A 13432-nucleotide genomic window follows, 5' to 3' on the forward strand; every position below is an offset into this window, starting at 1 on the left:
TCACTTTCATCCTATGTCATTTAAAATCAAACAAAACATTGTTGATATATAATACAACTTAAATACATTGACATTTCTCAGAGAAAAATTTACAACTTCTCTATATCACTTTGAACTTCTAAAAAATAAAAGAACCTTGTGTTGCTTTATTCTGGATGGCTGCTATCTATAATGCTTATAATTCTCCAACCTAAATTCTCTCACACTCCTATATGAGGAAAGCATACAAACAGAACATCATTTAAAACTACAAGCTCTTTTAAAGGTAAACACATCTTTATGGTAAGAATTACTCTCTTTGACAAACATCAGGAATGACCAAATTCACTTTGCAGATACCATACTAATTAATAAAAGGGAAAAATACATTTGCTTTCATAAACTATAATTATGCTATTCCCTGAACAAACATTTCTCTGTATATTTACTATAAACTTCTAGCTTAGACATGTCCTTCTTAGACCAAATATGATCAATAAAAATAAAACAAATACAAGAAAATACAAAACAAGCAATATAAGGAATGGAGTTAAAACAATACTCCCCTAATTTAATTGGTTGATCCTGTAACAGCATAACAGGACTTCCATATCGAGCGGTAAGGCACAGTCCAGAGAAGGATAGTCTTTATGTCCTGAAGACACACATCAGAGAAAACAGTCATGGATTACCCAGAGTCCAGTTCTGGGGCTGGTACCAGCATGTAAAGCAAAGAATGGATCCAAAGATAGTTCAGTAACTTTTTTTACTGCAGTATGATGGTTAAAACAAGCTTGACAAAAGGTCTTTCATCTTTATCTTTTCTTTCTTTAAAGGTTTACTTGCTTTCAATCTTTAATCTTTTGAAGAGTGCACTTATGGAATTTTGCCTGTACAGATTTTACCTAAATATGGAAACTCAAAAATAATTCAGTTAGTGTGTTTCAATCTCTGAAGACAGCATACTCTCATCCTGCAAATACAAATATAGTGTTAAGAACCACATAGAAAAATAAAACATTTTAGGCATCTGAAATTAACACAATAACATTGTACGAGGAGATTCAAAACGTTGTAGGTTCACCTCCTAAAAATAATCTCCTCCATTACATAAAGATATTCATCAATACTCATCAATACTTCCCCCATGTTTGCGTGAAACATCTCATGTGACACGCAAACACAAGATAACAAGAAACTAAACGATAAATCATGCACTCCACTCATGCAGAGACAATTCTCAATAGCAAGCAAAATGAAATACACTTCACAATTCAATATGCTGTCCACAAAAGAGAAAAACATAACAAACAATGAAAACCAATCGTTCTTGTCTTACACAAAACGAAACATTAGCTGCTGACACAAATTTCAAACAACCACAATTAACTTAGAATGCAACACATATTCTGACATTCGCTGAAATGCAACACACTCAGAACATGACAAACAATTAAAAACATCCACTATGTACAAAACTTTAATATCACACAAAGAAAGCAATCACAGCAGATGCCCAAGAAACTTAAGTTACAGATTGCACAAATAAAATTGCGCTTATTTGGGACAGATCAGATAACCACAGTAGCCACTGTTAAAGGGACATTCTAGGATAAATGAAAATTCATTATTCAGATAGGACTTTTAATTTTAACCAACCTTCCTAGATTAAACCAAACATAGGTAGGCTTATATGCTAATTTTTTTTAAACCTTTGAGGACTGCCTCTTATCACAGGCTGTATAAATCTCATTACAACACCAAGAGACAGAATACACGTAAGCCATATAAATAAAACCAAAACTGTGAACAGATAAATTAGCTAGTTATATAAATGCAGTAGAATCAGATAAACTGTGCATCATTTGTTTTAGGGGTGTTTATTTCTAGACACCTTATAGACCACGGCTTAACTGTTAAGCAGCAATCAAAGTCATTGCAATAATAGTGGTAGACTAGTTAATAACCAAATAACTATATATATTTTTAAAGTGTCACTGAAATCACTTCATTAAATAATATCTCATTTATTTATTGAACGCAGTGGGGGTTATTTTAAATAACAAAGAGTTATATCTGTGAGATACAGTTTGACAGCCACAGAAATAAAATTATCATTTTTTAAGCTATATTCTATGACAGAATATAATATAAATACTTGTTTCTTTGTAGTGAGCAATTTATAGTTATCATTTTTTATAACATAGAACACCAGTACTGCCGCTTTAAATGTACAGTGCAAATTGTTCTCTCTGTAACAAAGCCAAAAAAAACCCAAAACATGCACAGTGTTATCAGTCTTTCTCAAAGATAGTAAGGCAAGCTCAAAGTTTCATTTCTACTTAAAGGAGAAACACTGTTTACTGCTTAAAAATATAAAATTCACACTAAAACGTGATAAAAGCTAATTAGTTTAACCACAACAAAATTATTGGATTTAACGTTGTATATAATTGATATTCACCATTCTGCAGTTGTCCAGCCAAATATAACAACCGTATATAACACAACAAAAAAATAAGCTTTCTGAAAAAGAAATACTAATACAATTTCTCCTTTAAATTAATCCCAATGATCCTTATAATAAAGAAAATGTATACTGACGTTCATTAAATAGCCTAAACAAGCATAAGCAGCATAAGAACGCACTCACAGTGGGATGCAGGCTAATTAAAGGGACATTTTAACCAAATTAAAAATAATCTTTAATTGAAACTGCTAACACAGTGAAATATACTAGTGTTAGGCTTACAGTAAACCTCATCGTCTTTTATGTAAATATTCCCTTAAATTCTCAGATGTTATACCAGTTTTCCTGTATCCCTTTAAATATTTTCTCTCCTGGTTTTTCTTGTTTTTTTTTTTTTCTTTTCTGTCCGCTAGTCTCACGGATCCCGACACTAAAATTGTAGACAACTTATCACTTCAGTTTGCATTACAGAGAGAATTAAGTTATGCTGCAAAAAAAATATCTGCTATCTGAACAGCAAATTTAAAATAAATATATACAAAGAAAGGTCTCTAAAAATATATTTAGCAAACTACTAATACAGGGTTATTGCACTGGTTCTTTAAATAAGAAAATGACAATTTTCTATTGCTCCGTCTACGCACTGAGCTCTGATTTTCCAGACCAATATAAGATAATATGCCGCTTGTGTAACAAGTCATGGACAATACATTAATAGCAACACCTTGTTACAGTGAACTGTCCCTTTAAGGACTAACCATTCATCACGCAAATTACATATGTATATCCTAACCATAATTTAGGCTGCTTGTATGATTTACCACACCAATTTCACCTCTGTACTGTAGCATGACCTGCAGATTAATTTACTTGCAACAAAAACGGACGCCCTTTTAGAAAAACTTTCAATTACAGCCTATAAATATATTTCATTGTGTGCACCCACGCCGTGCACAGACCTTACAAATACAACATACGTTAACCCATTAATCATACCAGAAACAGTTTCATATTTACCAGAGCGTGACAAAAAATCACACACACCATCGCACTTTCAAAGCCACTTTCAAAGCCGTTACTTCACTTGCAAAACAATATCATATCTTTACATGCCGCCACACAATTATCACTTAAAACTAAAACTGCATATGAATACCACATACTTAAAACATGCTGGTGACTTTGAAATACAGTTATATAAAATAACATTACAAAATATCTTCTTAAAACGTCTGATTTCCCAACAGAGAAACATAAGGAAACATTCTTACGATACAGACACTCAAGTTCATTCCATCTCGCATACCAGAGATTCACTCCCTTTTTTCCTTTCTCAGAAAAGCATCTATTTTCTAGCGTACGACATACATATATATATATAAAAAACACTAGATTAACTTTTCACCATTTCCACAATGCATTTTTTCTTTTTTTTCGAAACCCCACAAAATGGCCACTTTTGCAGGGTTTGAGACAATCATTTTCAAATAATACATTCTGTTCCTGGTCCAAAGTAAATCTGTTACACGCATACCATAGTGAGAACCTACAGACCATCACACATTATGCATCTCAATATACAAAATTTCAGTTTTGTTACTGCAAGCAAACAAAAAAAATCTTACAAACGGAGACAGGATTTCTTTTCTCTCTTTTTTTTTTCTTTTCTGAGCTATGTGCGCGCTCAGTGGTGGCCCCCCTTCTTTGCCTGCTACATTCTTTAACACAGAGATTTCTCTATTTATCAAACAGCAGTACTTACTGACCGTGTTTTTTTAAAAAAATATTTCTGTCTTTTGCAGAAACTATTAACTCTTCTTTTCTTTTACCTTATACATGTAATTTTCTCTGTGCATTCTTATCTATGAGCAGTTCCCCTTTCTCAATACAATAATAGCCAGAATTAACATGCACAGCCACTTAATATTTTCTACGCACAGCATAATTTTATATAGCAGCAAAAGCAAGCATCAGATATCAACATGAGCTTCAGGTGGGTAGCAAAACTCTATTATGGGACTGAATATGGGAAACTTCAACACACGTGAGACTTACTCACTGCACTGCCACGTTCGCCCGGGGGAGTTTATCTTAAAAAATCCTCCCGTCGACTGGCATTCATATATTTCTTGCGCGCTTATCACCGACAGGACTCACAATACCTGTCGTGTCCCAGCACAGGACTGATTACCTGTCTGGAGGGGTATCACAACTGCCGGCAGGACTTTAACCTCCGCAAACCTGTGCTTCAACCACAGGAACCCCTTTAACCTTATATCATATATTATCAACACCTATTACCAGACTAAATTTAGGTTCAAATTCACAGAAAGAAAGCATGGTAAAAGCACTCATAGTTACTCACTGCGAATCCCACTGTCCTGACGCCAAAACTGTTAGGTGTCCCCTTCAGGGGGTAAGTGTCAGTGCAGTCCAAAGCCTGGGGCCTAGTGTTCCACCTGAGGCATATGTAGATTACCTGATAAGGGCCCCTTAGAATGACTCAGACCACGCAGCATTATGATCGAAAGCCAATTCTGTTTATTGCACAGTGCAAGCCTTTCTTATAGTGACATACAGGGTTAAGGGGATGACACGTTAGGACCGCGTCATCTTACACAGTTATACAGAGCAATTTACAAGGAAAAACTGGAACATGAGTTTCTCATAACAATATTTACAGAGTCATAACAAACTACCATCTGCAGAGACAACCGAGTGTCTAAAGCCTCTTGTTTACATTATCTTATTCTATCTTACTTCTAGGCATTAGGCCAGGGTACATTGGCAAGGCCGAATAGCTAAAGAAACTCATAACATGCATATAATTCTCACTGCATAATACCCCAGTATAATAAAGTCTATTCATTACAAAATGGCTGCGAGGAACAAGATGGCTGCGAAGAACAAGATGGCTGCCATCAGGTTCATATTACCCCTAACAGGTGTATTGTATTAGTGAATAGTATGGGATACACATGGTGATCCTGCGCAACAATGTATTACTCAGTAATCACACAATACAATTTTAATATACAGGTGCAGTTTCCCACATATCCCCTATGGCTGCCACATGTGTCAGGGTTGACACTGTGGAAGGAAAAATAAAGCAGCAGGGGTAGTTGAAAACAATCCTGATATAAGAGTTGTATGCAGTGTAATGTTTATAATATTCAGACTCTTGCAAGAGAAAACAAAATATGGCTGCCACACACTGAGAAAAACTTATGGAAGTGAGAGGATCAGAACAAATAATATTGGCACTCATATAAGTTTAGATTTCTTTTTAGGAGAGTAAGGCAAAGATACAATGTTCTGCGGTAGCTCAGAGGATCAAACTAGAGCAGTGCTTACCAAGCAGGAGCGCGAAGCAAAACTCGCCACAAGCTGAGGAAGTGAGCAGAGAATAGGAGCTGCTGCTATCAGCGGTAATGTGAAGCTGGCGGATGACGTCACCGCGTTCCCGTAGAACACTGCTGTGAGCTGACAGGCAAGGAGAGCGGTAGCTGGAACCGGAGTGCGGCAGAGAAATAAAGCAGAGTCCTCTCAACTTTAAATATAGAACACAGGAAAAACGATAAGTTGCCTTAAAATAATACAAGACAACAGAGATAGGAGTTTCAATGTTAAGTTTCTCAGGAGTTCAGAGGTTTGTGAACAGCGTTCACAGGATGGCATAGGTTCACAGAGGATCTAGGAAAGATTACTGCAATACTAAGCAATGAGATATCATGAGGAGGAGCCTTAAATAGGGAAAGGAGTGAGTCTGCACTGGGTCTTAAAGGTATAGTGGTTATGTGATACCTGACAGAATCCCCCCTTCAAGGAGCCACTCCGGGGCTCAAAGCTTCGGGCGATCTGGATGTCGCTGATGGAAAAGTGTAATTAAACGTGGAGCCGAAATGTTGCAAGCTGGTTCCCAGGAATCCTCATCGTGCGAGTATCCTTTCCAATGAATGAGGTATTCTAGGTGACCACGTCTAATTCGTGAATCCAAAATAGTGTGTACCTCGTACTCCACAGTAGGGTCTATAGTAACTGGTGGTTGCACTACCGAAGTAATGGGGTCTCTAACTTCTCTGTAGGGCTTGATAAGCGAGACGTGGAAAGTTGGATGAATTTTGAGGGTAGATGGTAATTTGAGACTTATTGCATTAGCATTTATGGTACGTAATACTGGGTATGGACCGATGTATAGAGGAGACATCTTTTTTGAAGGAGTATTGAGACGTAAATGTTTGGTGGAGAGCCAAACCAGGTCACCTTCCTTATACTGAGGAGGAGGACGTCTACGGCGGTCATAATACCGTTTGTATACTTCTTTTGCGCTGTTTATAGCAGATTCAATAGTTTTGAAGTTAGCTGATATGTTGTCAGACAACTCATATATAGTGGGGGATGATGTGGCAGAGTTTTGAAATAAATGGAAGTTTGGGTGAAAGCCGTAATTTGCAAAAAATGGTGTGATACCAGTGGTGGAATGGATAGTATTGTTGTAACAAAACTCTGCATAGGGGAGGTAATCAGACCAAGAATTTTGGTTGTTGGAACAATATAATCTTAGGAATTGTTCTAACCATTGATTACATCTCTCGGTCTGTCCATTGCATTGGGGGTGATAGGCAGTTGTCAGTTTCCTTTCAACTGAGAAAGTCTTGCAGAATTGGTGCCAAAGTTTACTAGAGAATTGAGTTCCTCTGTCACTGAGTATAGATATGGGTAAGCCATGTAGTTTAATAACATGTTCAATGAGTAAGTGAACTGTCTCTAGAGCAGTAGGAAGTTTGGGGAAAGCAATAAAATGAGACATCTTCGTGAATAGATCGACAACCACTAATATAGTATTATTTTTTGATGATAGAGGTAAATCCACGATGAAATCTAGGGCAATTTCAGCCCAAGGTTTCTTTGGAGTTGGTAAAGGTAAAAGGAGACCATAAGGGGAATGTTTATCCCTCTTGGAAACAGAACAGGTTGCACAAGAGCTTACATAATTTCTGACATCGGCAGAGATGGTTGGCCACCAGTGGGTCCTATTTGCCAATTCCTGCGTTTTGCGCAAACCTGGATGACCAGCTAAAAAGCTGTCATGAATAGATCGGAGAAATGAAGGTCTGAGAGTAGGAGGGACATACAATTTTGTGTCATGAGTATACAGACCTTGAGAGTTCTTTTGTAGAAGTTGTGATGGTTTTGTGGAATCCAAAGTTTGTTCCTTTTTAAGTAAGGGTGTCATATCTGTTGTAAAAGAGATGAAATTGTTTTCTGGAATCACTGAGCGAAGGGTTGATGGAGAACTGGGATGGCCTCCAATTCTCGAAAGGGCATCAGCCTTTTGGTTTTTTGTTGCTGGTCTGTAGGTTATCAGAAAGTTGAAGCGTGAAAAAAAAAGATTCCAGCGAACCTGTCTGGCCGAGAGTGTTCTAGTGGATTTTAAATACTGGAGGTTTCTGTGATCCGTATAAATGAGTGTTGGCACTGGAGTGCCTTCAAGAAGGTGTCGCCAATGTTCTAAAGACAGTTTTATAGCTAAAAGTTCACCAATAGGGTAATTTTGTTCTGCAGAGTTTAGAGTTCTAGAATAAAAGGCGACAGGATGAAGGGGTTTTTTCAAACTCTCTCTCTGTGAGAGAACAGCTCCAATAGCATGGTTGGAAGCGTCTACCTCCAGTACAAACTGTAAATTAGGATCAGGAAAACGGAGTATGGGAGCTGAAGTGAACATCTGTTTAAGTAAATCAAAAGCTTGTTGTGCTTGTGGGGTCCACTTAAACGATGTATTTGCTTTTGTCAGCGTAGTGAGAGGTAGAGATATCTTAGAGATGTTTTTGATAAACTTGCGATAAAAATTCGCAAAACCCATAAAAGATTGAACCTGACGTACGCTTTTTGGTATGGGCCAGTTTAAGACTGCTTCAACCTTTTTGTTTTCCATACAGATACCTTTGGGAGAAATCTCATAACCGAGAAAGGATATAGACTGTGTATTGAAAAGGCATTTTTCTGCCTTGGCATATAAGTGGTTACCTCTTAGTCTAGAAAGTACTTGTCTAACATGAGAGATATGTTCTTCAAATGTTTTGGAGTAAATTAAAATATCGTCAAGATATATAACAATGAAAATGTCTAAAATATCTCTAAAGATATCATTGATGAGGTGCTGAAAAGTTGCGGGCGCGTTACAGAGCCCAAAAGGCATGACGACATATTCGAACAAACCGTATCGGGTTCGAAATGCCGTCAGCCACTCATCGCCAGCTCTTATACGGATGAGGTTATAGGCACCCCTCAAATCCAGTTTGGTAAAGAATTTTGCGCCCTCTAACCTCTCTATTAACTCAGGAATAAGGGGTAAGGGGTAACGGTTTTTTATAGTAACCTTGTTAAGTTGACGATAATCGATAATGGGTCTAAGAGTACCATCCTTATTTTTCACGAAGAAAATTCCTGCACTAGCTGGAGAGGTAGAGGGGCGAATAAAACCCTTCTTAAGGTTTTCGTCTAGGTAAGTCTTTAAATGTAAGAGTTCTGGATTGGATAGAGGATAGATATGCCCTGTAGGGATTTCAGACCCTGGAATGATCTCTATAGGGCAATCATATTTTCTATGGGGTGGTAAATTTTCAGACTCTGCCTTACTGAAAACATCTGCAAAGTCCTGGTAAACAGCAGGGATCTGAGGATCCTCAGGAAGTGCAGATGTATGAAGAACAGTTGCAGGGAAACAAGTAGACAGACAAAACTTTGAATTGAAATCAAGGGTAAGTGAGTTCCAATCTATTTGGGGGTTATGAGTACAAAGCCAATTTATACCTAAAACAATAGGTGCAATAGGAGAGGGAATGATATCAAAAGTAAAATATTCCCTATGATGGCCGGTGGAGGTGATAAGTAAAGGGATAGTCTGATATTCGACGGGACCAGTGGGGATAGGAGTACCGTCAATACCTCTTAATAAGACAGGAGACTTCTTTTTGACTACAGGTATTTTATTTTTTTTGAGTAAATACACTATCAATATAGGAAGCTGTTGCTCCCGAATCAATGATCGCGGTAGCGTTGACCCGATGGGAGTCCCACTGCAAGAGAAGAGACAAGTGTAAGTATGGATCAGGTAAGAGCTGAGTGGTACAACAAAAAGGTTGAATGATAGTCTTACCCTTGTTCTGTTTCTGCAAGGATGGGCAATCTCTAACAGTGTGACTGTCGCAGGCACAATATAAACATAAGTTGTTAGCCCTACGCCTGATCTTCTCCTCGGAGGAAAGGGGGCCTTTAATGAAACCTATATCCATAGGTTCGGAAGAAGATTTACTCACAGCAGGTATGTTTTGTTTTTTAGGATAGCTATCATGGTAGGAGCGTTCCTGTTGTCTCTCTCTAAGACGCCTGTCGATGGTAATACTGAGAGACATCAATTCTTCTAGGGTTTGGGGTAAGTCAGTGCGAGAGAGCTCATCTTTTATGCCATCTGATAGGCCCAACCTAAACTGATTTCTCAGAGACAGGTTGTTCCACTGTGAGTCTTTGGCCCATTTTTTAAAGTCTGTAATATAGTCTTCGACTATTCTTTTCTTCTGTTTTAAGTTTCTCATAGCGTTTTCTGCGGTGAGCTGTTTGTATGGATCTTCGTATAGGGTACCCATGGCAGTAAAGAAATTTTCTAATGAATTAAGAATCTCATCGTTACTTTCAAAATAGGAGTTAGCCCAGGTGCGTGGCTCACCCCTCAAATAGGAAATAACAGTTAATACTCTAGCTCTATCATTTGGATAGGTATGGGGTTTCAAAGAAAACATGAGCAAACAGGCATTCTTAAAATCCCTATATTGAGAGCGATCACCATTAAATTTATCTGGAGTACTAACCTGGGGCTCCAGTAAGGGGACCCTTTTATCCACAACATCCCGGATGTAAGTTTTCATAGTATCATTCTCCACTTTGAGGGTATTCAAGGCCTCTGTAAGCAGATCAACCCTCTGAGTGAGGTTCTGAATATGTGTATTCATCCCAGCTGGGTCCATGTTAGTGGGCTTAGTATTATGTCAAGAATATGTCAAGGGAACTGAAATTTAAAGAGCTTAAATAAGAATGTAACATCAGGTGCTTTAGAACCACAACTGCTAGGATATGACACTATTAAATAGGGTGTATTGTATTAGTGAATAGTATGGGATACACATGGTGATCCTGCGCAACAATGTATTACTCAGTAATCACACAATACAATTTTAATATACAGGTGCAGTTTCCCACATATCCCCTATGGCTGCCACATGTGTCAGGGTTGACACTGTGGAAGGAAAAATAAAGCAGCAGGGGTAGTTGAAAACAATCCTGATATAAGAGTTGTATGCAGTGTAATGTTTATAATATTCAGACTCTTGCAAGAGAAAACAAAATATGGCTGCCACACACTGAGAAAAACTTATGGAAGTGAGAGGATCAGAACAAATAATATTGGCACTCATATAAGTTTAGATTTCTTTTTAGGAGAGTAAGGCAAAGATACAATGTTCTGCGGTAGCTCAGAGGATCAAACTAGAGCAGTGCTTACCAAGCAGGAGCGCGAAGCAAAACTCGCCACAAGCTGAGGAAGTGAGCAGAGAATAGGAGCTGCTGCTATCAGCGGTAATGTGAAGCTGGCGGATGACGTCACCGCGTTCCCGTAGAACACTGCTGTGAGCTGACAGGCAAGGAGAGCGGTAGCTGGAACCGGAGTGCGGCAGAGAAATAAAGCAGAGTCCTCTCAACTTTAAATATAGAACACAGGAAAAACGATAAGTTGCCTTAAAATAATACAAGACAACAGAGATAGGAGTTTCAATGTTAAGTTTCTCAGGAGTTCAGAGGTTTGTGAACAGCGTTCACAGGATGGCATAGGTTCACAGAGGATCTAGGAAAGATTACTGCAATACTAAGCAATGAGATATCATGAGGAGGAGCCTTAAATAGGGAAAGGAGTGAGTCTGCACTGGGTCTTAAAGGTATAGTGGTTATGTGATACCTGACAATATATATATATATATATATATACATACACATATACACACACATACATACATACACATACATACACACACTGAGTAGAAAAAAATAAATAAAAAAGAAGTCTATGCACTTAACTAGTGCTACATAGTTCAGATAGCACATTCAATGAAAATGGTATCAAATAATTATTTACATACATTAGAAAAATAAGGAAAACACTCCAGCAGTCATTATAGAGTTGTGGAGGTGAGAGAGCAGACTTACATCTCTTCTGTTCTGGCAGTGTACAGGCTAGAGAGAACGTCTGCAAAACAAAACAGTGACACTTCTGGAACTCTTGTCTGCAGACTGCAGCTGTAAGACGCCCCGCCCCCACAACAACCTGGGAACTGTAGCACATCTCTGAAAGGGGAGGGGGCACAAGTTTTACTTAACTTTGTTAACCCCATGCTTTGACTAGACAGCGTTTCAGGGACAGGGAAGCAGATAAATAGCTTTGATCTTGTCCAGTATTTTTCAGTCAGCTCAGTGGCCAGCTCAGGGGGGGCCACAGGGGGGGCCAGGGACATTTTTACAGGGGCACTGGCCCCTGTGGGCCCCTGTGTAGAACCACCCCTGGCGAAGACATACAGACTCCTATCGTAGGATACCCTGGAGTGCTTTGCACAGCTAGCTGGTTTGCTGTGAATACCAGCCTGCATCTACAGGCACATTTGAGTGCCTTTCTATATTGTGAGTAGACACATCAGATCCCCAGCGCTCACCACTTCCACGTCTTCTCCGGCAGCGTGTCTTCAGCGAGTGCACACGTCATCAGCCTGCTTCCTAGTGAGGGTGTAGTAAGACAGCGTCGTCGTAGGGACGCCAAACAGCATGCAAACAGGAATCCGGTAAGTCTATCGCAACTCCTCCCCAGGAAGAAAAGTCTTTATTGGTAGTAGAGCGTAAATAAAAACAGGGATGTGAGATACAACTCACAGATTCAATAATGGTGTTCCAGTATTGCAAGACACGGCAAACATGTTTCGTGTGGGGCCTCCACACTTGTTCACTGCTGTTAATTGCAAGCACTGGATACACCTTTAAAGGACAATCAATCACAAAAAATTGTAGACATGTGTGTACTTAACCCTGCCTATACAAATAATTGCCAAATAAAATACACAGACATTTTAACATGTGAGAGGAAAAGTGAAATAGCTAACATTAGAAAAATATATGTATTAGTAACATTGTGATTTTTGAACTATGCAATGAAAATGTGTTATATAATAGTTCTTTTAGGGAACCAGGAGAGACCAGGACTTGTCATATGACTAAACATTAGATAAAGAGATTAACATCAGATTCCATATTGATGCCAAGCGGATATCTAGTAGTGAGAGTGAATATCCACTGAGCCTCCTTATAGCTCAGTTTATATTCCCTGTCTCCCCCCCTAGAATGTTTTGGGATATAATCAATGGCCTGAATTGATACTAGGGATGAGTCAGCATCATGCATATTTTTAAAATGCTTAGCAACAGGCGTGAAGACATCAGGGTTATCAATATCCCTGATGTGTTCAAGTGCTCTGTCCCTGAGCATTCGCTGGGTTTTTTCAACGTATTGGATCTGGCACCCCCTGCAGGTCAAAAGATAAACTACAAAAGTAGATTTGCAGTTCAATTTGTGTCTAATTCGATATGACTTATTTGTAACTGAGGAATGGAAGCAATCACCCTCCACCACATAGTTGCAGGTTTTGCATGTTTTTGCTTTGCATCTAAAAAAGCCCATTCTCTGAGGTAACCAAGTACATGTTCTCTGTGTGGGCAATTGTGAAGGGGCTACTATGTTGCCAATAGTGATAGCTTTCCTAGCTACGAATTTGCAGCCACTATTAGCTACCCTTTCCAGAGAAGGATCAGTAGCAAGAATAGGTAGACTTTCTCTGATCAGGTTGCAAATTTTGTTGAACTCCAAACTATAAGGAGTGCTAAAGATAAGTTT

This window comes from Bombina bombina, chromosome 1 (assembly GCF_027579735.1).
Source record: "Bombina bombina isolate aBomBom1 chromosome 1, aBomBom1.pri, whole genome shotgun sequence".
Classification (NCBI taxonomy): Eukaryota; Metazoa; Chordata; class Amphibia; order Anura; family Bombinatoridae; genus Bombina; species Bombina bombina.